At 43.8% G+C, this 17,239-nt stretch overlaps 1 protein-coding gene across 7 annotated transcripts in view; it reads right to left on the reverse strand.

The window, feature by feature from the left end:
* plxnb2b (plexin b2b) overlaps positions 1 to 17,239 on the reverse strand; it is a 380,397-nt gene that overhangs the window by 205,686 nt on the left and 157,472 nt on the right. The window contains exon 4 of one of the 7 annotated variants that reach the window (XM_060914420.1): positions 6,412 to 6,488. The exons of the other annotated variants lie outside the window; for them this stretch is intronic. The gene's annotated coding sequence lies outside the window, so the exon portion shown is untranslated. The remainder of the gene's footprint in view (positions 1 to 6,411; positions 6,489 to 17,239) is intronic. 7 annotated transcript variants of the gene reach the window in all.

A 17,239-nucleotide genomic window follows, 5' to 3' on the forward strand; every position in this document is an offset into this window, starting at 1 on the left:
TTAGGGTCGTTGTCTTGCTGCATGACCCACCTTCTCTTGAGATTCAGTTCATGGGCAGATGTCCTGACATTTTCCTTTAGAATTTGCTGGTATAATTCAGAATTAATTGTTCCATCAATGATGGCAAGCCGTCCTGGCCCAGATGCAGCAAAACAGGCCCAAACCATGATACTACCACCACCATGTTTCAGAGATGGGATAAGGTTCTTATGCTGGAATGCAGTGTTTTCCTTTCTCCAAACACAACACTTCTCATTTAAACCAAAAAGTTCTATTTTGGTGTCATCCATCCACAAAACATTTTTCCAATAGCCTTCTGGCTTGTCCATGTGATCTTTAGCAAACTGCAGATGAGCTGCAATGTTCTTTTTGGAGAGCAGTGGCTTTCTCCTTGCAACCCTGCCATGCACACCATTGTTGTTCAGTGTTTTCCTGATGGTGGACTCATGAGCATTAACATTAGCCAATGTGAGAGAGGCCTTCAGTTGCTTAGAAGTTACCCTGGGGTCCTTTGTTACCTCGCCGACTATTACATGCCTTGCTCTTGGAGTGATCTTTGTTGGTCGACCACTCCTGGGGAGGGTAACAATGGTCTTGAATTTCCTCCATTTGTACACAATCTGTCTGACTGTGGATTGGTGGAGTCCAAACTCTTTAGAGATGGTTTTGTAACCTTTTCCAGCCTGATGAGCATCAACAACACTTTTTCTGAGGTCCTCAGAAATCTCCTTTGTTCATGCCATGATGCACTTCCACAAACATGTGTTGTGAAGATCAGACTTTGATAGATCCCTGTTCTTTAAATAAAACAGGGTGCCCACTCACACCTGACTGTCATCCCATTGATTGAAAACACCTGACTCTAATTTCACCTTCAAATTAACTGCTTATCCTAGAGGTTCACATACTTTTGCCACTCACAGATATGTAATATTGGATCATTTTCCTCAATAAATAAATGACCAAGTATAATATTTTTGTCTCATTTGTTTAACTGGGTTCTCTTTATCTACTTTTAGGACTTGTGTGAAAATCTGATGATGTTTTAGGTCATATTTATGAAGAAATATAGAAAATTCTAAAGGGTTCACAAACTTTCAAGCACCACTGTACATGTTTTGGCAAGTAGGAACTAGAACTCAAATCCGCGTCATATCTGATGCACCCTGACCTTCTCGTGAGCTCAGTACTCCAGCTACAGCTATATATTAGACATGATGCGCTTTCCCAGCCCAGGCAAGAGCACTGACCTGAATGAAGGTGTGAGTCATAGTGATTAATGGTTAATGCTAGATATTACTAAGTGTTTCCTCTACAGTCTGTCCTGGCGATGTGGCGGAAACTTATCATGACATGCGATACGGCTTTAATAGTGGCTTTGATAAGCGTTAGACAGTATTATTTCTTTCCCTTTTTACCCAGAGGAAAGAATAAATTACTGGTCAGAAAAGAAACATACACGCCCGACTAGCCATATTCTATTTTACATGCATATACAATCGCACAAAATCAGTTTTGGGAGTCTGGGAATCAGTGGAGCAAAAGTATTAGCCCCTTGTCTGAGTCAGATTCGAACCGAATGCCAAAAAAAGTATCAAGTTTTACACTGCGTCCTGATTACAAACACGCAGTTTACGAAGGATGATTACAAATTCATATCCTAGCCTGATACTGTGAATAAAAATGTGAGCTGGGTTTCTGGGTAACAGCGTTAGCTAAATGCATTAATGTTAAAAGCACTGTAATGCCTAATCTCTGTGGAGCAGAGTAAAACGGCGAGATGAGATGAGATTGGAGAAAAGAAGAGCGGGGGGGAGAGGAGTGGAGAGGAGGGCAGGGGCAGGGAGAGAACGAAGTGACTGCCAGGGTCGGAGAAAAGAGCATATGAGAGAAGAGGAGACGATGTGAGGGAGCCCCGGTGGTGTCTCTGAGCCTGCTGCCCTGTTGTACCTGATTGAGGTCGATGATGAGGAGATCAATAGATCATTAGGCAATCCCTGAACTGCTCAAACAAACACACAGGTTACAGACAAGATAATAGCAAGATCAATTGCCATTGTGAGTGTGTGTGTGTGTGTGTGTGTGTGTGTGGAGCATGTCTCTTGGGCGTGGTGTGAGCATCTGTGGGCAACAGGATGACGCCAGAATCAGCATCACACATCCATGAGCTCATATGGACACACTGCGAGAGTCTGGCTCAGCTTTCAGGGTGTGGTTCTGGACAAAGTAGAATGTTATGATTTGTAGTGTGTGTGCGTGTCTCAGTGGTTCATCTGGGCGTGGCTGCATGAGTCTATCGTTTGCTGTGAGACTACGGTATACACACTACAAAGAAATGTAACACAAAACCCAGAACTCATTTCTCGAATTCGTAACCTTTTGCTGCTTTAATGATGTCGTTTCCCACCGACACGACCATGACGCGTTTCATCCGAAAGGGAAAATTGTTCGCGCTTATATACTCACTCTGATTGCAGCCAGGAAAACTGTCACGACTCTTCCGATCGCACATGGCAGCGAGCTCATCATTAACATCGACTTAACTTTTCGAGAGATGTCCAAATGAATACCTCTCTTTTCCTCCTCCTCCTCCTCCTCCTCCTCATCATCATTATCATCCTTCATTCGGAGACAATAGTGAACACCTGTGTGTAGATTGCTAAGGAGGGAAAAGAAAAAAAAACAACAGCAGCACCGGTGGCACTGAGCCAGTGCGAGTACCGCCTGTAGCACTGACAATCATCGCCGTTTATAACTCAACTGCACCACATGGTTTTATGCTTACAAGCTATAAAGATTGAAGAACCGTTTTGAACTATACAGCTGGATGGAAAACGAAAAAAAAAAATTGGAAATGAGTCTTCTCAGGACTTTGGGGCTTAATTAAGAGCCGAATGCTGATGATGTAACATACATAACATATGGAATTATACAATACGCAAGGTTTATATACGGTCTAGTGAAAGATATGGTCTTAATTCGTCGTTCTAGAGCAGAACCGTCTCTATCACAGCTTGTGCACACAAATGGGGTATGTATAGAGATCTTGCAGTCACGTGACCGGAAAGTACACAACCGCCATCTTGTCGGTCAAAAACACCGCTGAATACTGCTGCACTCGTGTGCAGAATGGATCAATTTCAACCGACGGACTACACGGCTCATTTTTCTAATGAACAGATAACTAGATATATGTCTAAAATAAACGATCTACAGATTTGTGACCCTTATGGCTTTCTGGACGGAGTTTTCAGGACCAGATTTTGAACTGCCAGCGGAATACCCGGACGTGTATAATTACCTCATTAACTTTCCCTTGCTGTTCAGTGGTGAAGCACTGCGTGCTTATAAATCTCTGGACAGTTATCTCTACAGAAATTCAGGATTTGTCAGCGACTCAGATGTGGCATCTTGTAAACAAGAATCCTCATTGGACGGGTAAGTCACTTAAGTATCGAGTATAGCACTGACCAGCCGATTATAGAATAGAAGAAGGTAATTCCAGCTCGTCCGTCTTGTTTACATGGATCTGGCGTTGGAGAGGTAGAGGCTTAGCAGTGGAGGTTTGAGTGGCTGTTTTCTGAGCTTAGTCAACAGGCCGGCTCTACAGCCTCGCTTTTGCTTCCGCTCCCGGCGCCGCCTCCTTCGCTTTGCTTCCGATAACAATCCACAGAGACCCCACTGGTCTCGCTATCTCGTCCGGAATGTTTTTTTTTTTTTTCTCGTCCGGAATGTTGTGCATGCAATGGAAATCGCTACAAACCGTCATTTTCTGCTGGAAACCAATGTCCAGTAAGTCCATACAGTTGTAGTGGATATTGAAGTCCGGTACAGACGAACAACACGCAAAAATACACACAAAAAACATAAAAACCGTGCACAGGTAGGGAGAGCTTGTAGCCGCAGCCGTTGTAGTAGAATTGTATATAGTAGGGTTTTCCAGAAGAAAAGGTAGAAGTAAAAGCAGAAGTAGAACCAGAAGTAGAAGTAGAAGGCGGAAATATGGCGTTTGACCGACAAGATGGCGTCTGTCACAATCTGGATCGGCTGTGACGTCACATGCAAGTGCTCCATTGACCACGAAACATGTAGGTGACTGGATGGAGGACGCCGCCGCTGCTGGGTAATTTCCTATCCGAGACCCGGAGTCTCTCCAGGAGTGCTTCCTGTGATCTTTACGAGTGAGCGATCCCTGTAGACATTTGTTTGCACAGGTGTGCTCGTCTGACTTGATTAGGAGGGGCAATCAGTATATGCAGGTGTGTGTGTGTGTGTGTGTGTGTGTGTGTGTGTGTGTGTGTGTGTGTGTGTGTGTGTGTGTGTGCGCAGCAGCTCCATGTTGGCTTCTACCGTACACAGCAAAAAAGAACAGAACACAGACAGATGACGATCAGAGTTGTAGGCCAAGAACTCAGAGTGTGCTGGTATTAGTTCTGTTTGTGAGTTTGCCAGCATGTGGGTGCAGTGAGCTCAGTGAAAAAACATAAGGCAGACAATAAGACGGAAATAAAGAAGACGAAAATAAATAAAAAGGGCTTTTCAGATTATAGCCAGAGCCAATTTCTTTGAAATAGGAGTTTCAGAGCAGCAGAGGAAAAGGAACGAGGATCATTATATTGTAAAGAGAAGAAACGTGCAAGAAACTCGTCTACATATACACTAACAACATTGCATCCTGAGCGCAATCATCATCATCATGATAAACACGGCGCGGAGACGTCCTCGGAAGCCGTCGTTCAAGAGCGAAGCCACAGATGAAAAGCAGAATCCTTTTTCCAACCGAAACATGCATATTTTATCCACTTAATCATTTTTCTTTTAATAAATCATACATGTACTGAGGGATCTGTGTCAAAAGTCTCTCCCCGTGCTGGGAGCTCTGCTTATGAAAGAAGGCCGGAAACAGGTGGGCTCAAGTTCTGGCAGCAGCTCGCTACCCTACCCGACGGCACAATAAGAAAGCGCTCCCATGGCAACAAGGCGCAATTTGCTTTCCGCAGCCATCCACCAGTCCACTTCATGCTGTAATGTAAAATGACAAGTTGCCGGAATTAATTTTAGTGTTGGAGCAAAAAACAACAACAAGAAAGAGGAAAGAAAAAAAAAGGGCCTGGAAAATTGAATACAAAAAAAGAAAGTCGTTTTCGTCGTCTTCTTTGCATCCAAACTTGCTCCGTTTTGTGCCGCCCTCGCATCAATATACGGAGATACCTGCGGTGACTAGGAGAACGTTCAGCTCAGTTCTCGGTCCAGCCCATAGTCCGGAATAAGGCCAAGAAGAATCTCTAATGGAGGAGAAACCAATTTCATCTCCCATAGGGGAAAAGGGAAAGGGGAGAGAGAGAGAGAGAGATGCGAGTGAGCAAGATTGAAAACGAGAGGGTGACAGAGAGCGACAGAGATCTGTGATTGGTGAAGAGGAGCGGAAGCCTCATAAACGTATCTCCACTGTGGAGAACATGTGTCAGAGAGGCTGCTGACAGTTTTAAAAGGAAAGCTGTTGGATTGCGAGGGGAAAAAAAACAGAGGAGTGACAGCTGTCAGAAATGGCACCGAGCTGCTGTCGTTTTTCTGAGGGAAACAAAATCCTACACACACACACACACACACACACACACCAAAAAGTCTGATATTTCCAAACAAAGCAGCTTCCTTTAGCAGACATTTAAACACGCTCTTTAAATGTGTGCTAAGCGACCTTGTGCGCCGGTCCAGAATCGGCTTCACCTACGAAAACCTGACATGTTCACACTCTAAGAAGGCTTTGTTCACCTCGGGGCAACGTTCCATCTGCCTCCGCCGGTACTGGCTTTAACCGACGGGGGAAAAAAAGCCGTTTTGGGTTCCAAGTTGTACTCAAGTGTCACTATCTGCATATGTGTTGATGTTATGAGTTCCAGGCCTGCATTCCTGTCTCTGCTCTGGGAACCAGTCTGAGAACTAGATGGAATATGGCTTGCTCTGTTCTATTTTCATTTCATGCGTGTCACAATGAAAGCGGTCCAATCAGGTCTAAAATGCACACAGTCTCGGGGTCAGCGCTCGGGAACGTTCCCAGACGACCCGTGCGATCCAGACTCGGTTTCTTGGCTCACAGCTGAATGAAGGAATGACAATAAGAAATGAAATGTGTGTGTGCGCGCGCGCATTTCTCTGCTCTACTGGACCACAAAGAATCTGTACACGGGTGCTTGAGCCAGCATGATTCACCTTTCGATAAATTCATCCTCACATACCGTATACACATGCACACATCGACAAGAGTTCTCCCACTTTAGTCCTGCTTTACTCTCTGTCTCTTGTCATAATGATCATCCGGGTGGAATAAAGTGACGTGCCGAGTGTAAATGATCACTTAGCAATACACAGCCTCATATATACGGTATAAAAAAAACCTCAGCGAGGTGTTACCTCTTTCCACTCAGTCCAACCAGCTGTTGCTGTCCAGGACTCTCCAGTCCTTTAGTCAATCGATTCTAAAATTGATTCTAAAAAACAAAAACAAGCAGAACCACAGTGTATGAAATATGGATGTGAAAAGCAGACAGATGGTTCATGCTCCCAACCTCAACACAGCAGCCACAAACAGATTGCATACATTGTGAAAAGAAAAAAAAAAGCCAGTGAGTGTGTAAGACACTGTGATGCAGAAGAAGCGCTGCCACGGCAAGCAATAACAGCGTGCCAGTCAAGAAACATCAGACACACTACTCATCATAATTCTCCCAAATCAAGCTACATATGTACGCATGCCATGGGTGGCACGGTGGTGTAGTGGTTAGAACTGTTGCCTCACAGCAAGAAGGCCCTGGGTTCGAGCCCAGCAGCCGGTGAGGGTCTTTCTGTGCGGAGTTTGCATGTTCTCCCCGTGTCTGCGTGGGTTTCCTCCGGGTGCTCCGGTTTCCCCCACAGTCCAAAGGCATGCAGGTTAGGTTAACTGGTGGTTCTACAGTGGATATAAAAAGTGTACACACCCTGTAAAAATGATAGGTTTTTCTGATGTCTCATCTCTCATTATCTCTAGCCGCTTTATCCTGTTCTACAGGGTCGCAGGCAAGCTGGAGCCTATCCCAGCTGACTACGGGCGAAAGGCGGGGTACACCCTGGACAAGTCGCCAGGTCATCACAGCGCTGACACATAGACACAGACAACCATTCACACTCACATTCACACCTACGCTCAATTTAGAGTCACCAGTTAACCTAACCTGCATGTCTTTGGACTGTGGGGGAAACCGGAGCACCCGGAGGAAACCCACGCAGACACGGGGAGAACATGCAAACTCCACACAGAAAGGCCCTCGCCGGCCACGGGGCTCGAACCCAGGACCTTCTTATTGTGAGGCGACAGCGCTAACCACTACACCACCATGCCGCCTGGGGAAAAACATAAAAAATAAAAAACGTACAATTAGCTGGTTGCATAAGTGTGCACACCCTTAAACTAATACTTTGTTGAAGCACCTTTTGATTTAATTACAGCATTCAGGCTTTTTGGGTTCACACCTGCCATCAATTAAAATGACTCTGATTAACCCCAAATAAAGTTCAGACATTTACTCAGTTGCCTCCTCCAGCAAAAGCCAGCGTTCACAGAGAGCTTACAAAGCGTCAAAGAGATCTCATTGTTGAAAGGTATCAGCCAGGAGAAGGGGACAATAAATTTCTACGGCATTAGATATACCATGGAGCACAGTGAAGATAGTCATCAAGAAGTGGAGAAAATATGGGACAACAGTAACATTACCGAGAACTGGACGTCCCTCCAAAATTGATGAAAAGACGATGAAAACTGGTCTGTGAGGCTGCCGAGAGGCCGACAGCAACGCTGAAGGAGCTGCAGGAATTTCTGGCAAGTACTGGTTGTGTACTACATGTGACGACAATCTCCCGTTTTCTCCATATGTCTGGACTATGAGGTAGGGTCAAAGAAAAACATCCAGGGCCAGCTAAATTTTGCAAAAAAAAAAACTCACGTAAAAGCATGTGGGAAAATGTGTTCTGGTCTGATGAAACCAAGGTCGAACTTTTTGGCCACAATTCCAAAAGGTATATTTGGCGCAAAAACAACACTGCGCATCACCAAAAGAACCCCATACCCACGGTGAAGCATGGTGGTGGCAGCATCATGTTTTGGGGTTGTTTTTCTTCAGCTGGAACAGGGGCTTTAGTCGAGGTGGAGGGAATTATGAACAGTTCTAAATACCAGTCAGTTTTGGCCCAAAACCTTCAGGTGTCTGCTAGAAAGCTGGAGATGAAGAGGAATTTCATCTTTCAGCACGACAATGACCCCAAAACAGTTTTGGAACGGCCCAGCTAGAGCCCAGACCTAAATCCAATTGAAAATCTGTGGGGTGACCTGAAGAGGACTGTGCACAAGAGACTCCCTCGCAATCTGACAGATCCGGAGCGCTTTTGCAAGGAAGAGTGGGCAAATATTGCCGAGTCTAGATGTGGCAGGCTGATGGACTCCGACCCAAGAAGACTGAATGCTGCAATTAAATCAAAAGATGCTTCAATGAAGTATTAGTTTAAGGGTGTGCACACTTATGCAACCAGCTTATTGTATGTTTTTTATTTATGTTTTCTCCCCAAACAGATTTGTTTGTTTTGCAATTGAATTGTACAGGTTACAGGTCACATTAAAGGTGGGAAAAGTTTTGAAATTATTTATCGTGGTTTCATTTTTTTTTTTTACATCAGAAAAACCTATAATTTTAACGGGGTGTGTACACTTTTTATATCCACTGTAAATTGAGCGTAGGTGTGAGTGTGAATGGTTGTCTGTGTCTATGTGTCAGCCCTGCGATGACCTGGCGACTTGTCCAGGGTGTACCCCGCCTCTCGCCCGTAGTCAGCTGGGATAGGCTCCAGCTTGCCTGTGACTCTGTATAGGATTAGCGGCTACAGATAATGGATGGATGGATGGATGGATGGAGTGGTCGCTGGTGTCCTCTACGTTTTCCTGGGTTGACTTCAGGACGTCCACATATAGACCCCTTGCTCTGACGTCACATTTACCTGAGCAACCGTCACTACCCGAGGCCTGGGGGGCAAGCGAACTTTGTTCACATACTGAAGCCAAGTGAAGAAGTCCGGCATCTGTTGCTGTTGTTCAAAGAAAACTACAGATAAAAAAGATCTACTACCAGATTACTTGGATAATCTTAGTCAGAAAGAAGCGAATGATAGATAGATATACGCGGAAATTAGAGTTTATTAGCGGTTACGAGCCGTACAAAATTCCTCAAAACGACTGGAGTGATGGTGCAGATTTGTGGCCTAGCATTAGCATTAGCTACATGTTGGAATATACCTTCTTTTTCCCAAAGACTCCCAACACGGAAGAACAGTATAAAAAAAAAACTACAAAAGCAAGAAAACCTTCTTTGTGTCAAGACTTTTTCCTGACATCAGCTTTTTGGAACAGAACGTTGCGAAAGCCAAAGCATTTATTCTCAAAGGACTCCGACCTGAACTGTGGGCTGGATGGTAAACTATTCCGCCCCCTCCATGTCTCAGCAACCCCAAGGACATCTAGTTACACAGCTATCTGCACTCGAACATTTATACAGTGACGCTTATTATTGTTAAAACAATATCAGTGTTATTATTTGTAAAATAATAAAATACCTTGCTCTAGACTTTCAAACAATGTTGTAAGATTTTATTTTAATTTTATCTAATAGGGAATAGAATAGGGAATAATTACAAACACGAACAGAATCAGCACATTCCAGTTGTAGCTGTAGTCATACAGCACTTATAATCATTCTTGTAATAATAAAAGCTAGTGGTACGGTAAATACACTGAATGAATGGAAAGACATGCTTTTGTGTCTCAAATAATAAACCACACCCTCTACAGTAAATATATATCATTTCCATAGTGAATTATCCCATAGATAAATATATCTTCCCCCATTTATCATTGGCCCATCATGCATGTGTAGATGAGGAGGACAGGTTGTTCAATTTCCTCCTAAATGCAATGCCAAACTGAATGATAAGACAGTACTGCAGTACAGACTCCATCCATCCATTATCCATAGCCGCTTATCCTGTTCTACAGGGTCACAGGCAAGCTGGAGCCTATCCCAGCTGACTATGGGTGAGAGGCGGGGTACACCCTGGACAAGTCACCAGGTTATCACAGGACTGGCACACAGACAACCATTCACACTCAATTTAGAGCCACCAATTAGTTTAACCTGCATGTCTTTGGGGGAAACCGGAGCACCCAGAGGAAACCCACACAGACACGGGGGGAACATGCAAACTCCACACAGAAAGGCACCAGTCAGCCTCGAACCCAGGATCTTCTTGCTGTGAGGCAACAGTGCTAACCACTACACCATCGTGCCACCCACAGTACAGACACCTGTTTCATAATGTTTTTAGTTTCATAATTAATCTTTGCAATACTGCTAGTCATTGTTATAGGCAGAACAAAGTGTGTTTTGTGTCCTAAACTGTACAGTGGTGCTTGAAAGTTTGTGAACCCTTTAGAATTTTCTGTATGTCTGCATAAATATGACCTAAAACATCATCAGATTTTCACACAAGTCCTAAAAGTAGATAAAGAGAACCCAGTTAAACAAATGAGACAAAAATATTATACTTGGTCATTTATTTATTGAGGAAAATGATCCAATATTACATATCTGTGAGTGGCAAAAGTATGTGAATCTTTAGGATTAGCAGTTAATTTGAAGGTGAAATTAGAGTCAGGTGTTTTCAATCAATGGGATGACAATCAGGTGTGAGTGGGCACCCTGTTTTATTTAAAGAACAGGGATCTATCAAAGTCTGATCTTCACAACACATGTTTGTGGAAGTGCATCATGGCACGAACAAAGGAGATTTCTGAGGACCTCAGAAAAAGCGTTGTTGATGCTCATCAGGCTGGAAAAGGTTACAAAACCATCTCTAAAGAGTTTGGACTCCACCAATCCACAGTCAGACAGATTGTGTACAAACGGAGGAAATTCAAGTCCATTGTTACCCTCCCCAGGAGTGGTCGACCAACAAAGCTCACTCCAAGAGCAAGGCGTATAATAGTCAGCAAGGTCACAAAGGACCCCAGGGTAACTTCTAAGCAACTAAAGGCCTCTCTCACATTGGCTAGTGTTAATGTTCATGAGTCCACCATCAGGAGAACACTGAACAACAATGGTGTGCATGGCAGGGTTGCAAGGAGAAAGCCACTGCTCTCCAGAAAGAACACTGCTGCTCGTCTGCAGTTTGCTAAAGATCACGTGGACAAGCCAGAAGGCTATTGGAAAAATGTTTTGTGGACGGATGAGACCAAAATAGAACTTTTTGGTTTAAATGAGAAGCGTTATGTTTGGAGAAAGGAAAACACTGCATTCCAGCATAAGAACCTTATCCCATCTGGGAAACATGGTGGTGGTAGTATCATGGTTTGGGCCTGTTTTGTTGCATCTGTTCTGGAAGGACCTGAAGCGAGCAGTTCATGTGAGGAAACCCACCAACATCCCAGAGTTGAAGCTGTTCTGTATGGAGGAATGGGTGTAGCATAGGCCAAGGAAGAACTCATTATATTCAGGATGCACACATTTAGTTTAGCTTTTGCTAATGTTTCAAGAAACCACATTTGGCCTTGGCGGAGGTCTGCGCTCTCCGAGTGCTCTTCTAGCTTTAGTTATCAAATTATAAACATTATCTAATTAATAAACAGTACTGAAAACTGCACTGAAGTATTTAATGGCATGAATGGTCCCTGAGTGTACTGATATTTATTCTATCAACATTCACTGGATATGAGCAATCGCGTGCTCTGATTGGCTACTCTACTACTAGGATATCAGCTCATATACTGTGAGTAGAAAAAAACAAAATGGCGGAGCGTGTTGCTGAACCAACTGAGGACGAAATAAAAAGTCTACTCAAACAAAACCCCCAAAAAATACAAAAAAAAGAAGCAACAAAATATGGAATAAAAGTATCTGATGGTAAGAATGTATCTTTTTTATTTTTCAAGACTTATTGTCACATTTTTCACAAATTGCTACTGTCATTTCATCCGTTTATTTCCGCTTAGAATGTAAACGATTTTGTTGGATGTTTTGTATAAATTTTTATTTATTGAATTTGCAAAAAAATAAAAATAAAAATGCTCCATTTCCCAAAATCCAGTGAATGTGGATATGATAAAACAGTTATTCCACTCGATCTTGTCGTGTATGGCTTATAGCTGACTCGGCACTCATGTACAACTCAATTTCATGGAATAACTGTTAATTGTACCACAGCGATGATAAATCCTGAATTCTGATTGGTCAGAAGCTGATTCCTTTTCCTGCACGAGACAGTGGAGGTCGTCAGAACACCCGCCTCTCCCGGACGCCGGTCTTTGAGATCCGGTTTATCCAAGCAGCTGAGGCTGAGGGAGCCAAACGTAGCCGAGCGGAGCTAGCTACGACAACCGTGTTTTAGTCAGAGGATAACGTCTTTTTAAATTATGTCTTTTACTGATTTAGCGTGTGCTACTGTCGGGTGCACAAACAACTCGCGAAAACTTAAAGATTTTATGAACGGAATGTGTTTTGAACACAAACGGACTCGCAAGATGTGTTGTCCAGCACCATACGCTGCTCATGTGTACATGCGATTCCTGACTTTCACTAACCACTGCATTTTGGATCTGAATCAAATTATTCAAACATTACACTAAATTACGGTCATTTAGCTGACGTTTTTATTCAAAATGACTAACAATAAGTGCATATAGCCAAGAGAATCCAAGAGTGCTGAAGTACTCGTGTAAACAACTAGCCTACAAATACCATCCAATATCTGGAATGACCAGAAGTTGAAGATGCTTGGACAAATATATCGAAAAGGGATTATTTAAGTATGGTATGTTTATTGTTTCCAAAGTTTGACAGCATGGGTTTCCTCCGGGTGCTCCGGTTTCCCCCACAGTCCAAAGACATGCAGGTTAGGTTAACTGGTGACTCTAAATTGACTGTAGGTGTGAATGTGAGTGTGAATGGTTGTTTGTCTCTGGCCCTGTCCACACGGCAACAGATTCAGGTGAATCTGATAAAATTGTTTATCGTTTCGGCCTGGCGTCCACACGGCACCGGCATTTTGGGTGCCCCAAAACGATATTTTTTGAGAACGGGTTCCAGAGTGGAAAAATCTGGCAATGGCGCCGTTGCGAAGTCGTCTGGATGAGTAGAACGGATTTGTTTACGATGACGTCACAACCACATGACTAGAACAAACAGCACTCTCGCGCGCATCATTCGTAACAACAGCTTTTCTTTTAAATAAACAAGTAACTGAACCATTTCTTGAATTTCTTTTTTTTATTGGATAAGACTGCTTTACAAAATGTTTACACACAATATAAAAAGTTATATAAATTATATAAAAATGCTTTTCAAAATGTTCACACACAATAAGAAAATTAAGTTATATAAAACTATGCACACTAATAAAACTAATTTGTACACACAGAAGGCACGATTTCCTCGCGTAGTCGCAGCCATCTTCTTCTTCTTGTTGTTGTGTGCTTGTTCCTGTGAGTGCTTCACGCCGGGTAGAAGAAGGGGTTTATGCGCATGCGTCCTACTTCTTCTATTGTTCTGGTGTCTCCGATGGGACCGTCTTACAGCGCATGTAGAGGTGTGGCATGTGTATTGCATCGTTTTCAGCAAGCGTTGCATTGCCATATGTACCTGATATTTTACTGATCCGTTGCCCATGTGGATGCGATATTTTTTTTACCCGCTAAAAAAAAATCTTGTTGCCGTTGTCGTGTGGATGTAGCCTCTGTGTGTCAGCCCTGTGATGACCTGGTGACTTATCCAGGGTGTACTCCGCATCTTGTCTATGGACCCTTTTCACGTGACGTCACGACAAACGCGGCCGCCATTTTGGACATGTACTACCAGTAGTTTACCACAGCCAACATTGAGGAACGGCAGCAAAGAAAGTTTTTACTTTCAGCAAGACTTCCATCATGCCACTATATTGTTGTGCAACCTGGATGTAGTAACCATCAACAAACAAGACAAGGGTTATCATTTTATCGGATCCCGACGGAGAAGATGGATAGCAGCCATTAACAGATTGTCAGCCCTCGGCATACCAACGCTTGTGTAGTGACCACTTTGTTAGAGGTAAGACGAATAAAATTAGCCAGAAAAGGCATTACATTCCTGTTAACATTCTGTGGCGGCGAGTGTGTAACCAAATAGGCTAAAATAACCCATTGTAACCTCTTTGTTCTTCTGTAGTAGCTATTGTTGACTAGCTAATGTCAACAAGTAGCTGGTATGTTACTGTAGCAATGTTTACGTTCAGTCATTTGGATGACTGTTAAAACCTTTCAGTCTCAAGTTTTTCCTTTACTGTATTTACTAGTTTACTGTAATTACACGCCAACGTCCGAGGTTCCGGAGCGCGCTCCGGCTTGCTCCAGGAGTGCTCCGGCCGAGGTTCCGGAGCGCACTCCGGCTTGCTCTCCCTCAAATTAAGCAGCGCGCGCCGGCTTGCTCCCGGAGTGCTCCGGCTGAGGTTCCGGAGCACACTCCGGCCGAGGTTGCCCTCAAATTAAGCAGCTTGCTCCGGAGCAAGCCGGAGCGCGCTCCGGAACCTCGGCCGGAGCACTCCTGGAGCAAGCCGGAGCGCGCTCCGGAACCTCGGCCGGAGCACTCCTGGAGCAAGCCGGAGCGCGCTCCGGAACCTCGGACGTTGGCGTGTATGGAGATGGGTTTTTAATGACATAGGTATACAGATCATGTGGGCCGAAGTCAGGTAAAGACGAGGGCTTCGTGTACTTCCGTACGTCAGTGAACAATCCTGGTGGAAGCAGGTAAACGTCGTTCTCTAAGCCTGCTAACCTCAATTTTTGCAAATATCTCTCCCTCTGCTCGCCCTGTAAATGCCCTACGTCGCTGGATAGTGAAGGTGTTTTCTGCATCTCGCTCCTTTTTCTTATGTTTTTCGTTTGTCGCCTTCCTCGCATTCAAACTGATTCGAGCCGAAGTCCACTACGGCGGTCGCGTTTACGAAGGTCACGTGACTGAAAAGGGTCTATAGTCAGCTGGGATAGGAACCAGCTTGCCTGAGACCCTGTACAAGATAAGCGGCTACAGATGATGGATGGATGCTTCTCTGATGTCATTTGTTTCTTGAGTCTATACATATACATACTGAGCCTATATGGTATTTGGCAGATGTTTTTGTCCAAAGCGACTTACAATATTTAAACACTATATTATTAGTAAACCAATACAATAATCCAGTCACTCTACTCTGACACAGCCTACCTTCCAGATGATAGCTGCTGCACGACTGCAGGATTTCCCTTTATTTTTTTTGCTCTGGCTCGGCTCAATCTCAGCCTTTAAGCAAACAAACTTGCCCTCTCTTTGACACATAATTTTGCCAGTTTTATTACTGTGTAGATAATTGTATGCCTCTGTAGTTCCTTAGCTCCTCGCCATCGACGCTCTCGGTAAGAATAAAATAATTGACAATGTCAGCATAGCTAACGTCGGACCACAACTTTACGTCGTCTATTTGTTCCGTGAGGGTAGACGGATGGGGCACTTTGATGGTATTATCCCAAGAGCACGTCAGAAAATCGGACCCGTGTAACCATCTTTTAGTCAGCGTACCAACCTAGCCATGGCCTAATGGTTAGAGAAGCAGCTTTGGGACTAAAAGGTTGCTGGTTTGATTCCCTGGACCAGCAGGGATGAGTAAGGCATCTAACCCCCAACTGCTCGAGCAAGAGTGGTGGTGTACCTTTTGTCTGATTAGCCAAAGAAAAGCTGATGATGTGATCATCAGTTTGGGTGATGCCCGACTGAAATGAAACCAACGTAGCGTTAGCTACAAACGTCAACACAGTGGAGTGGAAGAAAGATCCCAGAAAGGTTGTGGATAAAAAGCAAAGTTGCACTTGCAATCATACTGAATATCAGCACGACTGAGATTCCGTGTCCAGCGAATATTCAGTCTAACAGCTCTCTAGTCAAGTGTCTGCTCTCCTGTCATGAGCACTCCAGACATGTTCTTTTCCTCCAGTGCGGAAGAAGCACATGTCTCTACTTGTCCCATCTCCTGTGCTTTTAGCTACAGATGACACACACACACGCGGTCTAGAACAGACGCTCTAGTTAATCTGTCCTGATGAGCTCGGAGAACTGGTTTCTCTCTCTGACCCAGAATTAAGCCTCTGTGTCAGTCTGAAAGACTCAAAGAACACACTCATCTCAGAAAGGTGGCTCCTGATCTTCCGAAGCCATTTCCAGCTGTAGAGCAAGTGGGCCCCATGCTACATAACTGAACGGCTCAAAAAATCCTGTGGGGAGGGAAACGGAGCCAAAGTTATCAGGATGGAGATTAATTCTGTCCACCTGAGCAGAAAACTGCACCTCCTTGGCCACAACAAACAGATGTGCATACATAAACGCAGATGAGAGCCAGCGAAAGAGGTTGGCTTCCCCAACCGAAGTGTCACTATGATATATTATGATGGAATTATAACCAAGAAAAAAAAAAACACACAAAAAAAAACAACCCATACACACACTTCTGTGTCGAATGTGCTGCATTAGAAATTCCTCAGAATCCGTTTCGGGAAAATCCTAAGCATTAAGCCAGCGCTAGTCAAAGGATCAGCGGCAGACTGAAGGTTTTCTCTGTGTGTGTCATCTAATGCTAATCAGTTGACATGCTGCAAGTACAAGTGTGCAAAAAAAGCGAGTCCATGTGGCTGTCCAGGACAATCCTGGCTGCTTTTATATACTGATTATCGGGTTTCGATCTAGGAACAGGGAACAAGTTCAACCCTGTTTACAGTGGTGCTTGAAAGTTTGTGAACCCTTTAGAATTTTCTATATTTCTGCATAAATATGACCTAAAACATCATCAGATTTTCACACAAATCCTAAAAGTAGATAAACAGAACCCAGTTAAACAAATGAGACAAAAATATTATACTTAGTCATTTATTTATTGAGGAAAATGATCCAATATTACATATCTGTGAGTGGCAAAAGTATGTGAACCTCTAGGATTAGCAGTTAATTTGAAGGTGAAATTAGAGTCAGGTGTTTTCAATCAATGGGATGACAATCAGGTGTGAGTGGGCACCCTGTTTTATTTAAAGAACAGGGATCTATCAAAGTCTGATCTTCACAACACATGTTTGTGGAAGTGTATCATGGCACGAACAAAGGAGATTTCTGAGGAC

This window comes from Neoarius graeffei, chromosome 2 (assembly GCF_027579695.1).
Source record: "Neoarius graeffei isolate fNeoGra1 chromosome 2, fNeoGra1.pri, whole genome shotgun sequence".
NCBI lineage: Eukaryota > Metazoa > Chordata > Actinopteri > Siluriformes > Ariidae > Neoarius > Neoarius graeffei.